Source organism: Silene latifolia, chromosome X (genome assembly GCF_048544455.1).
Source record: "Silene latifolia isolate original U9 population chromosome X, ASM4854445v1, whole genome shotgun sequence".
Taxonomy (NCBI): Eukaryota; Viridiplantae; Streptophyta; class Magnoliopsida; order Caryophyllales; family Caryophyllaceae; genus Silene; species Silene latifolia.
This window is the reverse complement of record NC_133537.1, coordinates 184506659-184521741: the sequence shown is the minus strand read 5'-3', so window position 1 is coordinate 184521741 and position 15083 is coordinate 184506659. Positions and strand designations below refer to the sequence as shown.

At 38.7% G+C, this 15083-nt stretch overlaps 1 long non-coding RNA gene across 1 annotated transcript; it reads left to right on the top strand.

Moving 5' to 3' along the window:
• The first annotated feature begins 450 nt into the window (after window positions 1–450).
• On the top strand, window positions 451–14018 carry LOC141623740 (uncharacterized). Its single transcript, XR_012533572.1, has 3 exons — window positions 451–746; window positions 1204–1270; window positions 13373–14018. It is a non-coding gene; the product is annotated as an uncharacterized LOC141623740 (long non-coding RNA).
• Window positions 14019–15083: the final 1065 nt, after the last annotated feature.

The following is a 15083-nucleotide window of genomic DNA, read 5'->3' as shown; positions in this document are numbered from 1 at the left end:
TGAACTTATAGGATCTGAACTGAACTTAACTTAACTTATAGGATCTGAACTGAACTTATTGGATCTGAACTGAACTGAACTTATAGGATCTGAACTGAACTTATAGGATCTGAACTGAACTTATAGGATCTGAACTGAACTTAAATTAAGTGAGGTATAGGATCTGAACTGAACTTATAGGATCTAAACTAAAGTGAACTGAACTTATAGGATCTGAACTGAACTTATAAGATCTCGAATCGAATCGAACTTATAGGATCCGAATCGAATCGAACTTATAGAATCGAATCGAACTTATAGGATCTCGAATCGAATCGAATCGAACTTATAGGATCTGAAATGAACTTATATTAAGTAACTTTAAGTCCAAAAGAACAGGGCCTTAGTCAATCAACAACCAAATTAAGAAGAAAACAAAAAATTAAAAAAATTAAGCAACCATTACTCAAGTACCTTTTCCAATTCTCCTCCATCTTGAATCTAGTGGCTTTCGTTGTCTCTTCTACTTCCCTTATCAACATCTCCGTCTCTTTAATTCCTCTTTAATTATTCCCCTTCTCATCTTCTTCCTAATAAATCAGAAAAACGTTTTACATTAATAAAGGTTAGCAATCAAACCCTTTAATAATGGTAGCAATGTAGCATCCATTCCATTGTGCAAAGATCACATACCACCTCACCTTTTAATTTGAGCGCGTTGCTGCCGTCTATGAATGATCGGACACCATTACCGTCCTATTGATAAGGTGAGCATTATTTCAGTTTGCCGATTATTTAATATCGGTTTGCCGGATTTTTTACAATTTGATTATAAACTAATTGTAGTTCATTCTATAATCTTACTTCAACATACCAATCGTTGGTTGACGCAGTGGTAGCATGAGGCTGCGCTTGGTAGGGAGGTTTGCGGATCGATCCCCCACAACTGTGATTGGGAGGGGTTTAAATACCGTAATCCTTGGACACGCCCTGAAATCCGGATTAGTCGGCCCAATGTGGTTCGGATTACCGGATGGTTTAGACCAAAAAAAATAATCTTACTTCAACATGATTTCTAACATTGTCATCGTAAATTGGACATTGTTGTTGTTCCTCAAATGTTGTGTAGAGCTCAATGAGTTCCTCCCCCTACTTTGCGTTTTGTTTAATTATTATCTGCTTTCATTATTCCATAGAACTTATGATGGGTTTGTTGGCTGGTAGATATTCATCGACTGCGTTGCCGTCAGATACTGGTCGTATTGTTAGCATTCAATCTCATACTGTTCAGGTACTAATTTCATCATCATCTTATTTATAATTTGATTATCTTTTGATTTTGTTCTAGCGCATCAAATTGTATAAAATTGTTGAATTACTTGATTTATAGTTCTAATGAACATTGCTTGAAATTTTGATCATTTGGTGATTATTTTAGCAATGAAACTACTTTAAAGTTATAAATTGTATAGATATTGACACGGCTGTCGCAACCCTATCAAAAATAAAACCAACCGGTCTCTATAAAATGTAGTAGAGGCAGCTAGGTATCGAATCCACAGGGAGATGGGAATAATATATGTTAAACTAAGTCTGCCTAAGTAACCGTTTCTTTGGGGGGTTGATTGTTTGATTCTAAACTACGGAGATATAGAGAAAGAAACAATAAAGAAGTAAGCAATAAATTCTAATGAAATACCCAAGAGAGAAAAACAGTTAGGACAGTCGGTTCACCATGGTTTTCTAGGGATCCAATCTAAAGTCAAAGGTCGGTTTGAACTCGATCTGCAGGGCAGTGCAAAGGTCCTTCCGGTCCGCTATTCGCCCTAAAACATTACTAACTTAGCTTCCGCCCTTATTAGAATGTCCTAATGTTCACTACAGGTCTTACCCCTTCTAATCTTTCGATCTAGGTCAAGGTGTAACGGATCAACTAGCTAAATGCTTCGACTCAAGCAACTAATTGCTATTAAATGCGGTGATTAACAACACAAACCTAATTCTAGCCAAGCCTAATCACCTAATCTTAACCTCCCTAATTACCATGGCTCCCCTATGCCCTAGCATAAGGAGATTAGCTATGCATAAATGCATAATAAGAGTTGAGAAATTAATAATAACAAATAAAATAATTAACTTGAGCATGATAATAAGATGATGAATTATGAACATTAATACTAGAAATAGATTACTAAAGAAAACAAGAATTAAAGCAATAGATTAAAGAGAATAAAGGAACAAGAACAATTGCAATCAATAATAATAGAAATTAAAGATGGAAAAATACCAATACAATCAATTCGAGAAATCGAGTTTTTAGGTCTAAGGAGTAAAGTAGCAAGAGAGAATGTGAGAGCGAGATGAGCGATCCGTCGTTCTCTCTGCCTCCCCTTATTTATTCTAAGATAGAACTAAAATATCCAAAAGGTAAATCTAAAAGATTGCGTAAAAATATTCTAAACGTCAAAACTACTCGATCGAGTGAAAACAAACTACTCGATCGAGCATAATAAAGGTCAAACCTCTCGATCGAGCAAGCAAGTACTCGATCGAGGACATACATCCTCTCGATCGAGTGTTCTCAGCACAAAAGTGTGTTCGATCGGCCATTATTAGCAGCCAACTTAGTCGATCGAGTTAGCTAGCACTGAATCAGCGTGGGTGAACTCAAAACATCTTCTGAAGCCACTTCACGCATCCCTAGGTGACAGATTCCGGGCTCTGATTCTTCTATCTCCAAAATACATGCAAACGGGACAGGTTCAAGCTTGATTTAGCTCCTCTCCGGTTCATACCTGCAAATAATACAAGACAAACCAAAGTAGACTATTCGGGGGCATTTGTAGCTAGATGCTACATAAATAACACAGAAATGCGTGTAAATATAGGGTGAAAACCTTATATAAAATGCACGCATCAAATCTCCCCAAATCAAACATTTGCTTGTCCCCAGGCAAACTATAAATCAACTAAAAATAACTAGTGGAACGGGACCAACTTACCAGCTACAAGTTGTCCACCCAAACCAATTTAATGCAACAAATTAACAAAGTAGCAGTGGGTCAAGTGCAAACGAGTTAGATCAATGTTTTGAAACTACTGAACCGTCGATCTTGCAAGACTCATATATATCGGACTCTCACGGGTCGCTCATCCCACAGATCAAGATCAAGCACAAGGTGAGTATAATTTTGTGAGAAGGAAAGAAATAAAGCCGCTCACCTAAACTTCGACCTATAAGAACATGCATGCAACTTAGCATGAAACCGATTTCTACCGACCGTACATACGCATTCCAACCAATCAGGACCAAGACACATGCCGAGGACTTACATATAAGTGAGGTGAAGTAATTGGGTAAGAAGGGGCAAAATAATTTGGATAAGTGGAGGTAAAGCCAAGCTAGTACAACCGTAACCAAATAATAAACTCATTCCGCTTCACTACTCAATATACAGAACGTAAAGTACGTGCCATTGTGGCAAATCATCACTCACACCATCAAAAGACTTCCCATGAAAAATAATGATAAGCATGAGAGTCATGTTCAACAGCCTCTTTCATATGATTCAAATTTTTTTTCTTTTTTTTTCTTCTTTCAACTTTCTTTCATCATTTTTTTTCATCTTTTCCATTTCACTTTTTTCCTTTTCATTCTCCTCATATTCTTGATTCAAGACGGAATACCAAATTGATAATCACACCATAACCAAAATAACTGCTAAACTAGCTTGACTAGGGTAGGCTAATTTTAGGATCGTAATTAAATAATTGGTCAAAACATATCAATTTGGCTATGTGAGGCTCATTGGTAAAAATGAAAGAAGGGGTCATAAGTTACCTCTCCACATGTGTCACCGCCACGAACCCGAATGCATACAGGTACTAAGAAAAGAGTGTCACGTCTGTGCAATTTGATGTTACATGTCTTACAAGGAGTACTACTCACATCCTAAATGAAACCGGTCGTAAATGTCACGAGTTTATCAAGCAAAAAAAATCTTAGAATGTATATGTAGTTTGCCAATATTAGAGTCAAGTCTATTCGTTCAGCTGGGTTTAAAAAAAAACTCGTAAATTATGCAAATAACTATGCCACTAAAAATGTTAAAAATGTGCAAGGCAAAGGTAAAAGGACTCAATATAGCATAAAAGTCTCAACGTTCCGACTCAACCTATATGCAAAAATAAACGTGGAATTGTTTTGATATTTCTAAATTTTTTAATGTTTATGAGATTTTTTTTGTATTTTTTGAAATTACAAAAAAACAATGCACGCAAAAATTAAACGTGCAAACTGAAATACAATAAAAATAATATGCAGACACAGATATGGATGCATATACCCTCCCCAAACCAAACCGTACAATGCCCTCATTGTACTCAAAAATAGGGAAAGGAAATGCAAAATGAAAAGAAGAATGTAGCCTCGAAAAACTTACAAGATCACGCGAAGTAATGACCTCCCCAAACCAGCCAACAACAAGGGAGGTCGTAAATATCCCCATAACAACATCACAAATGCGACTAAGGCAAATGAACTCGATCGAAGCGTGTGGCTCTCGATCGAGTGGAATGGGACTGCGGAAAGTACTCGATCGAGGGATGAAGGCACACGATCGAGGAGTCATCTTCTAAGGGTGCTCGATCGAGGAGGTGAAGTACTCGATCGAGTGAGGAAAGTACTCGATCGAGAGAGTAAAGTACACGTTCGAGAAGTCATCTTCTTAGGGTGCTCGATCGAGGAGGTGAAGTACTCGATCGAGTGAGGAAAGTATTCGATCGAGCTCCCTATGCCTGAACTCTTAGGCGTCATTTGAAGCACCTGCAAACACGCAACAAACGACCCAAAGAACTAACGAAACCGGTTCAAACGTTCCAGTCTATCCCCCGTAAAGTTACCAACTAAAGCACACGAAACTAACTAAAAGTTTTAAGCAAAGTACAATAAGTTACAAGCCAGGTTGCCTCTCGGATAGCGCAGGTTTATGAGGTCCCGCACGACCTTTTGGCTTCAGTTTTCTTGCTCATCTAGATGGTCGAAGTAGAATACTTCGACGTTGCCAACAAAATCATCAGCTCCATAGTAATGCTTCACATGATGGCCATTCACTTTAAATCTTCTGCCCTCGGAATTCTCTAACTCAACGGACCCAACCTTGGTGACAGCAGTCACTGTATAAGGGCCACTTCACCTGGACTTCAGCTTACCAGGAAACAAGCGCAGTCGGGTATTAAACAGCAACACCTTCTGCCCGACATGGAATTCTCGCGGTATGATTCTTTAGTCGTGTCATCTCTTCGTCTTCTCCTTATAGATGTGCGCGCTGTCGTAGGCATTTAGCCTAAATGCTTCTAGCTCATCTAGCTGCAATAAACGGTTCTCACCACACAACTTAGAACCATAATTCAATTCACGTATAGCCCACCAAGCCTTACATTCTAGTTCAACAGGTAAATGACAAGACTTCCCATAAACCAACCGATATGGTGATGCACCAATCGGTGTTTTAAAGGCAGCCCGATATGCCTATAATGTGTCATCCAATTTTAAACTTCAATCCTTCCGTGATTTAGAAACAACTTTAGCCAAAATATCCTTTAGTTCCCTATTAGAGACCTCAACCTGCCCACTGTTTTGGGGATGATACCCCAAACCTCTACGATGTTGGACACCGACTTTAGACAATAAAGTTGTAAGTTTCTTTTCTTTAAAATGCATACCCCCATCACTAATGACGACCCTAGGGACACCAAATCGGGGGAAAATAATCTTCTTAAACAATTTAATCACGGTTTTGGCATCACAGTTAGGTGAAGCAACAGCCTCTACCCATTTAGACACAAAATCTACACCTACTAAAATATATCTGTTATCTTTACTAGACGGAAAGGGTCCTTCGAAATCAATGTCCCAAACATCGAAAACCTAGACCTCTAGAATGCCATTTTTGGGCATCTCATGTCTCCTAGAAATATTTCCCGAGCGCTGACAAGCATCACAAGCTGAAACAAACACTTTAGCATCCGCAAATAAAGTAGGCCAGAAAAACCAGACTAAAGTACCTTGGCCGCGGTTCGCGACGGACCGTGGTGACCGCCGTAAGAGGAAGAATGACATCCCTCTAGGACTGCCCTGGTCTCCCACTGCGGAATACACCGTCTGTAAAGACCGTCAGCACACTCCTTAAATAAATAAGGATCATCCCAGAAGTATCACCTCACATCATGAAGAAATCGCTTCTTCTGCTGATAAGACAGATTAGGTGGCAGCTCACCACCTACAACGTAGTTAGCAAAATCTGCATACCACGGATCAACACATGTGTTAGTGGCAACCGCAAATAAAGAATCATCAGGAAAAGAATCATCAATATGTAAGGGATCCTCTCCCTCCTGATGCGGTAATCGCGACAGGTGATCAGCTACTACATTCTCGGCACCCGTCTTGTCTTTGATTTGCAGATCAAATTCCTGGAGGAGGAGTAAAAACAGTAACCTGTGAACCTATCAAATAAGATCAAATTTTTTCCAGCGCATAAACCATAGCTAACAACTCCTTCTCAGTGGTAGTATACTTCACTTGAGCCTCATCCACAGTTCGGCTCGCATAGTAGATCGCACTCAAAGCTTTGTCTTTCCGCTGGCCCAACATCGCTCCTAGTGCATAATCACTAGCATCGCACATAATCTCAAACGAAAGCTTCCAGTTGGGAGGTTGGATAATCGGTGGTGAGATCAAGGCCTATTTCAACTTGTTAAAAGCAAAAAGACACTCATCAGTAAAAACAAATGGGGCATCTTTTAGTAACAACTATGTAAGTGGTTTAGCAATTTTTAAAAAGTCCTTGATGAACCGGCGATGAAAGCCATCATGTCCAAGGAAACTCCTCACTCCTTTAACATTAACAGGAGGAGGTAATTGCTTAATCACTTGCACTTTTGCTTTATCGACCTCGATGCCCCTATCAGAAACTAAGTGCCCCAAGACAACTCCCTCGTTGACCATAAAGTGACACTTTTCCCAGTTAAGCACAAGATTAACCTTAATGCAGCGCTGCAACACTTTATCAAGGTTTGACAAATAGTTATTAAAATCACTCCCTATAGACACTGAAATCGTCCATAAAGACCTCCATAATAGACTCTATATACTCAGAAAATATCCCCATCATGCACCTTTGAAAGGTAGCTGGGGCATTACACAAACCAAAAGGCATTCTACGATAAGCAAAAACACCTTGAGGAATGGTGGGAAATATCGTCTGTAAAAGGCTAGAGCAAGGAATTCCAGTCAGTTACACTGGCAGCTTCCCTATCCAAATCTATCAACCACTCCCGGGCATCATCAGTCAAAGAAAAAGGGAAAAGAACTCCCTTAACCCTATCATGCGTCACCCCATCAGCTAAAGGAATGGTGGGGCAGTATTCTGTAAAGAGCTCTATGTGCTTGCAAGGATCTTCGCCAGGTACCCCCTGAAGAGATTTCTCTCAACCAGTTGTATATAAGACGGGTGTATCCCAAAGGTCCCCGAATCTGTAGTGGGTAATAAGAAACCTTTAGGAAGGGAATCCACCGTAGGTTCTGAATGACTGGCGATATTCGGCATCTTAGCAAATAGAGTCTACAGCAAAGAAAGTATGACAATGTTCTCTCCTAGAACAAATTTCCTGCAAAACTAATTAGGCACTTGGAAAAATATGAGATGAGAGACAAACTTAATATAAGCAACAAAATTACGCCACCTCCCCGGCAACGGCGCCAAAATTTGATACCGTCGTCAGGTACCAAAAATAAATACCTATTACTAGCAACAGAAGTCAGTGGCAAGTAGGGTCGATCTCCACAAGGAGATGGGAAAATGTCGGCTTAACTAAGTCCGTCAAGGTAACCAGTTCTTGGGGGTTTTTAATTGTTTGTTCTAAATTAACAAGGTCAAAAGAGAGAAAGAGAGTAAAAGAGTAGAAAGTAAACAAATAGAAAGAAAGCAGCTAAGACAATCGGTTAAGCATGATTCTCAAGTAACGTAATCTAAGGTCTCAGGTCAATGCAAGTTTTTAATCTACAGAGCAATGAATATCTCCTTCCGGTGTCAGTTTGCCCTAAAACACTAATAGCTTAGCTTCCGCCCTCACTAAAGTGCTCTAATGTTCGCTACAGGTCTTACCCTTTCCAATCTTCCGATCTAGGTCAAGGTGTACCGTGATTTATTAACTAATTGCGTCGACTCAATTAGACAACAACAACAACAACAACAACAACAACAACGACGACAACAACGACAACAACGTTGTTAGTAGTAGTAGGTGGTGGTGGTAGTGGTGGTGGTAGTAGTACGACCCAAGTCATACTTGCAATAGTTTTGTAGTTCTGTATGTCTAGTAATAGATTGCAGGATGGTAATTAGCAGCTGAGATAGAGTTGTATGCATAGTTGGAACTCTTGGTTTATCTTGTAAATTCTTTTTATGATTTATAATATTTCTCACATTTCACCAAAAAAAAAAACTTATTTAATGTAATTTTATAATAAAATTTATAAACTATAATTAATATTTTGCTGAGATTTATACAACATTTATTGTGTTTACATTTAATGTTCAGCTGTCATTAATACTTGTATTTAAAGATGGGTTGACACGTGGCACATTCACAGCGCTTCAACCCAGTTTTATATATATATATCTATATATATATAAGATAGTACTGGGATACATATGGCCAGTATGGGTTAATTTTTTGAGCCCCTATTTTGCAAATCCATGCGTCAATTATGAATATTTGAGCATGAATTAATATGGTTAAAAGTAGGGGGAAACTATGTTTGGTTTCAGCACTTCTATAGTTCTATCAATCAAGTTATAATCCGACAATGTAATTAATTTGTGTTAAAAAGGAAATAATATAAAGTTGGTCCTTTAGAGTAGGAGGGTGTAAATTAAGGGGAGTTCATTTAACAAACCTTCGAAATTAATATATTTTAATTCAGATAAAGTTCGTGTTCGACCTATAGTTGAGATTTTTTTGGTTTAAGGATGTATCACACCATTTATACTCATCCTAAATAAGATCAAATATTCTCATTTATTTGAGATGAGTACAAACCATGAAAACCAGTAAAACACTACCAATCAATCTTAAAATAGAAGATTGTCTTAATAAATTTCGAAGATAATCAGGTGTTGAATATGATTGGCAGATATATCAAAACTACTTGTGGAACTTAGTCCCTAGCTTACGTTTTTGGTTGAGATGACACCCACCATTAAAGCATGGACTAGACCACCATGGGTAGGTCTAGCAGCAGTTGTATGGGTTCAACTTAGTTCTGGGAATCCGTACACTTTTCCTCTGTACTCCTCTACCTTGAAATTTGTACTTGGGCTTAGTCAGCAGAAAACACATATGAACTTGACAAACCTTAAACAACATTAATGTAGCAGAAATTAACCCACCCTAACCAACTAATCAAAATAGAAAACCCCCAATTTCACCTAACCCTAACCCTAAAACAATTCTCGATTTACATTCAATTCACATTAACAAATCAATTACTACACAAAATTGTTTGTAAACAACAATAATAAACCCTAATAAAAGAACTTACAACAAAAAAAATCAAGTAAAAATCATACCAATATCAAATTAGGAATTAGATGAGTAGAAGAGAGTGAGATGGCGGCACTGGGGTCGGCGGCGAGTCAGCGGCACTGGGGTCGGCGGCGAGTCAACAGGGAGTCGTCAGTGGGTAGGCGGTGGGTTGGCAGTGGGTTGGCGGTGGGGTGTGTTGTCGATTTAATGAGGGAATGTTGGAAATAGAGTGTTAATGCTTTGTCAAAGGAAGGAATGGGAAAGGGAGTGTGTTGATGAGTTAATATGTGAATAGGGTGTGTATTTGCATCGGTTATAGGAACAAATGATGTAAAAAACGTAATATCAAATAAGTCGGTTTAGTAATATAACTTATGTATTTGATCAAATACTTCGGTTTTCTTAAGAACCGACGCATTATATACGTCAGTTTTTTTCCAAAAACCGACGCATTAAGCTTACCTATAGGGCTAAATTGCATTCCCGCCAAAACTAAGTACTTTTTGCGTCAGTTTTTTTAGAACCGACGTAAATTGACTGACGCAATAGGTGGTTTTTCTACTAGTGTATAAATCAAGCCTTTTCTATCACTTCATTTCCTATTCTACAGGTAATAGAAAAGCTACCCGAGCCTTTCAATTTAGGTGGAGATTTATTAAGAATTAAGTTACTAGACTCTTCCATGAAGACAACAGTCTCAAACTCACTAAGCTCTCTCTTACGCGTCAAAATATCTTTCATAAATTTCGCATAAGAAGGTACCTGGGTAATTAACTCGGTAAAGGGAAAGGTCACCTCAAGGTTCTTGACCACATCCATGAACTTACCAAACTGTCGCTCAACCTTAGCTAGCATCTTTCAGACGTACCGAATAGAGAATCCGGGTAACAGTAAGCGGGTCTGCGACTTTCTCTTTACCTTTGTCTAAACTTGGCATCTCCGCAGCAGGGGAAGATGATCCATCAGCGTGTTTAGACTTCGAAACAGCGTCTTCGCTATTGTATGTGTTCGATCGAGTACTTTTACCACTCGATCGAGCACTTTTCTTCTGGGAACTGGTCGATCGAGGAGAACAGCTTTCTCGATCGAGCTCGCCAATTTCAGGGGTGTTCGATCGAGCAAAATTACCACTCGATCGAGGACTTTCAGAGGGAGAACAGCTCGATCGAGTACCCATATCACTCGATCGAGCACTTTGACGAGGTTCAACAGCGTCAACGTTAAATTGCTCTTCCAGAACAGTTTCCGGATGTTCATCAACAGGCATTTTCCGGCATTATTGGTCCGTCATTAGTAAGACCGCTTCGGAGGTTAATTGCATTAATCAGGTCGCAAGAAGGTGATCGAGTTGCTTGATTCATTTGCTCGGATGCAAATTGTGTGAATTGATCTTTCAACTTCTCTATGGAATTCTCATTGTCTTCCGCATTTTTCTGGAGTTGAGTGCCAAAGATAGCACCAAGGATTTCAACTCCGCTATCTTTGTACTTGTAGAAGAAGAATTCTCTTGCTGCGGCATTGAACTGATAGGACTAGGCGTACTTGATATGGCTATATCTTCATACAATTTAGAGAACGAAATTCCTTGCTTATATTGTTGGTAAGCATGGACTCGCTCCACTTCTGCCATACAAGTAATAGGATCATGTCCTTCCGCGCCACATCTACCACAAACCACCTCTTGTTCAATCATAGCTTGGACCTGTTCTTGATTACCCAAAATTGGCGGACTTTCTGGCTTGTCACACCTAGCATTAAGGTCTTTTACCTCAGCTACAAGGGATTCACCATCTCTTTCGCTCACTCGTCTACCTCCTCTGGGATTCCAATACGCAGCTACATGAATGGCCATGTCTTCAATAAGATGCCATCCCATATTGTCTTCAATATTTTTCTGGAATCTTCCTTTGGCTGCAACATCCAATATGGCTCTTTGATCGTCATACAACCCATTGTAAAATTGGTTGCAAAGGAACCATTGTTGGAAGCCATGATGAAGTACGGAGCGAACTAGCTTCTTGAACCTAGTCCAAGCTTCATTCAAATCTTTTGTGGCCAACTGTGTGAAATTAGTGATTTGGCCTCTTAATGCGTTGGTGCGCTGTGGAGGAAAGTACCTTCTGTAGAAGGCTAATGCTAGGGAATTCCAGTCGGCCACACCAGCAACTTCCTTATCCAAATCTCTCAACCACTCCCGGGCGTCATCAGTCAAGGAAAAAGGGAAAAGAATTTCTTTGACCTTATCTTGTGTCACCCCAGCAACTAAAGGAATGGCGGAGCAGTAATCAGTGAACAACTCCATATGCTTGCCCGGATCGTCACCAGCTACTCCCTTGAAAAGATTCCTCTCAACCAACTGAATGTAGGATGGATGAATTCCAAAGGTGCCAGCATCCGTAGTAGGAAGTAGGAAACCTTTGGATAAGGAATCTACAGTAGGTTCTGAGTGACTAGCGATGTTAGGCATTTTAGCAAACGAAGTTGTAAGAACAACAGATATTTCAGTGCCCTCTTCTAGGACGGATCACCTGCGAAACAACTATAGCACTAGAGAAAAATATGAGAACTGTCGGAATAAATTCCTTGAGACTAGAGACAAACTTAATATAAAGAAAACAAAATAACACCGTCTCCCCGGCAACGGCGCCAAAATTTGACACGGCTGTCGCAACCCTATCAAAAATAAAAGCAACCGGGCACTATAAAATGAAGTAAAGGTAGTCTGGTATCGAATCCACAGGGAGATGGGAATAATGTATGTTAAACTAAGTCTGCCTAAGTAACCGTTTCTTTAGGGGGTTGATTGTTTGATTCTAAACTACGGAGATATAGAGAAAAGAAACAATAAAGAAGTAAGCAATAAATTCTAATGAAATACCCAAGAGAGAAAAACAGCTAGGACAGTCGGTTCACCATGGTTTTCTAGGGATCCAATCTAAAGTCAAAGGTCGGCTTGAACTTGGTCTGCAGGGCAGTGAAAAGGTTCTTCCGGTCCGCTATTCGCCCTAAAACATTACTAACTTAGCTTCCGCCCTCATTAGAATGTCCTAATGTTCACTGCAAGTCTTACCCCTTCCAATCTTTCGATCTAGGTCAAGGTGTAACGGATCAACTAGCTAAATGCTTCGACTCAAGCAGCTAATTGCTATTAAATGCGGTGATTAACAACACAAACCTAATTCTAGCCAAGCCTAATCACCTAATCTTAACCTCCCTAATTACCATGGATCCCCTATGTCCTAGCATAAGGAGATTAGCTATGCATAATGAGAGTTGAGAAATTAATAATAACAAATGAAATAATTAACTTGAGCATGATAATAAGATGATGAATTATGAACATTAATACTAGAAATAGATTACTAAAGAAAACAAGAATTAAAGCAATAGAGTAAAGAGAATAAAGGAACAAGAACAATTGCAATCAATAATAAATAGAAATTAAAGATGGAAAAATACCAATACAATCAATTCGAGAAAGTCGAGTTTTTAGGTCTAAGGAGTAAAGTAGCATGAGAGAATGTGAGAGCGAGATGAGAGATCCGTCGTTCTCTCTGCCTCCCCTTATTTATTCTAAGATAGAACTAAAATATCCAAAAGGTAAATCTAAAAGATTGCGTAAAAATATTCTAAACGTCAAAACTACTCGATCGAGTGAAAACAAACTACTCGATCGAGCATAATAAAGGTCAAACCTCTTGATATGTTCATTTTATATACACTTTTACCCCTCATTTTATCTCGGTTTCTATTGATTATTATACTTTAATTAGTGTATTTTTGAGTTAATCTCGTGTTCTAGGTGCATGGTTGTGTTTGTTATATTTTTGTAGGAATCTAAGCATTTGAAGGCTTTTTCCTATCATTTTATACGCCAAGTTCACTAAGCTAAATAAGGCCAAATATTGGACTAAGTATGTGAAGATTGCTTGAGTTTTGAATGGAGAAATTTATGGATCAATATGTGTAATGCAAATGATGCCAACAATCAAGTCAAAGCCCAATGATCAAGTCCAAGTGAAGATGGAAAGCTTAGGATTCCAACATGCATGGGATACTTTTTGGAGGCTCTAAAGATGATAGATGAGGCATTTACCCGGGTGATTAAGGTGCATTAAAGTATAAGCTTTGGATTCTACAAACAATTAAGAGAGGAATTAAGAGAAATCACCCGGAAACACACGACCCCGATCGGGGTGGGGTGGCCCCGATCGGGGTTACATGTCCCTTGGTGATTTACGTTTCACCCTCCTCTCCTATAAATAGGAGAGGTATTCCTAGGTTTTACGTCTAAGTTTACTACAATAAGCCTCAAACATTATAAGTTTTCTCTCATTAGTTTTCATTTCAATTTATAAGTTGTTAAGCATTCCTTAGTTAATCTTTCAACATTTTGTACTTCAAGATATTCTCAAGCATTTGATATTCAAGCTTTTGGTTATTTGTTATTTGTTCTTCCATACAAATCCTCCCTTATAACGTATTTCTTATTGCAAGTTTGTAATTTACATCATTATTTTAGTTACGACATAGTTATTTTAATCAATCATTTCATTCTACATTAGCATTAATCTCTTCACATGTTATATCATCTAACTTACATAAATCAAACAATCATGTTTAACATTTCTCATAATTTAGTTTACATTTTACATCTTAGTATGAGTAGCTAAATTTTCTAGTCTAAAGGCTAGGGGAGCCATGCAAAATCAAACATATAATATGATTAAATAAAGTTCATAATAATATTGTTCAATTGTTTTCATCATGATACCCGTCGTTGTGAGTATCAAAGATAAAATTTATAATCTCCTATTAAGACTAACCTAGGCTAGTGGTTACAGGGTCGAACCACAAGGAGGCAGTTGTAAACTTTAGTTGATTTATGATCAGTCAAAGGTAACAATTATGGGGGTTGGTTTGAATTGGTCTATAGCTAAAAGTGAACAGAGACAATAAACTAAAAATACGATTTAAACAGATAAAAGAAGGGTACTAGGATGATCGGGTCATTATAGCTTCGGCGGCAGCAAACTAAGTCGGTCTGAATTAAACACAAGTAAGGCGGGAAATAAGAGGTCCTCTCGGTCCACTCTTAACAATCAGCATCTCTCGATCTCGCTAAAGGTCCCTAATGTCACTAATACTAACTTTCGTCTGGCGACTAATGGTCTAAACTATACCTATCTTTCGATCTTAGCACAGTTTAGTCGATTTAATTGACGGTCAACTAACCTTCCCTATCTTTCGATCTAATGGGTTGGTCACAAAATAGGTATTTAACTGGTCGCATGCATTCGATTGGCTAAATACAAGATTAAGAACAATTAAAACGAAGGGTAACCTTACAAGGTCAGTCGATCGACCAACAATGTCAGTCGATCGACTGACACGCGGGTTCAGTCCGTGTTAATCTAATGCCGCCTATGCTACAACTCCCCTACATCCTAGCACTAAAGATTTAGCTACTCATGCTAAGGGTAGAAACAATAACATAAACGATAAAAATAGCT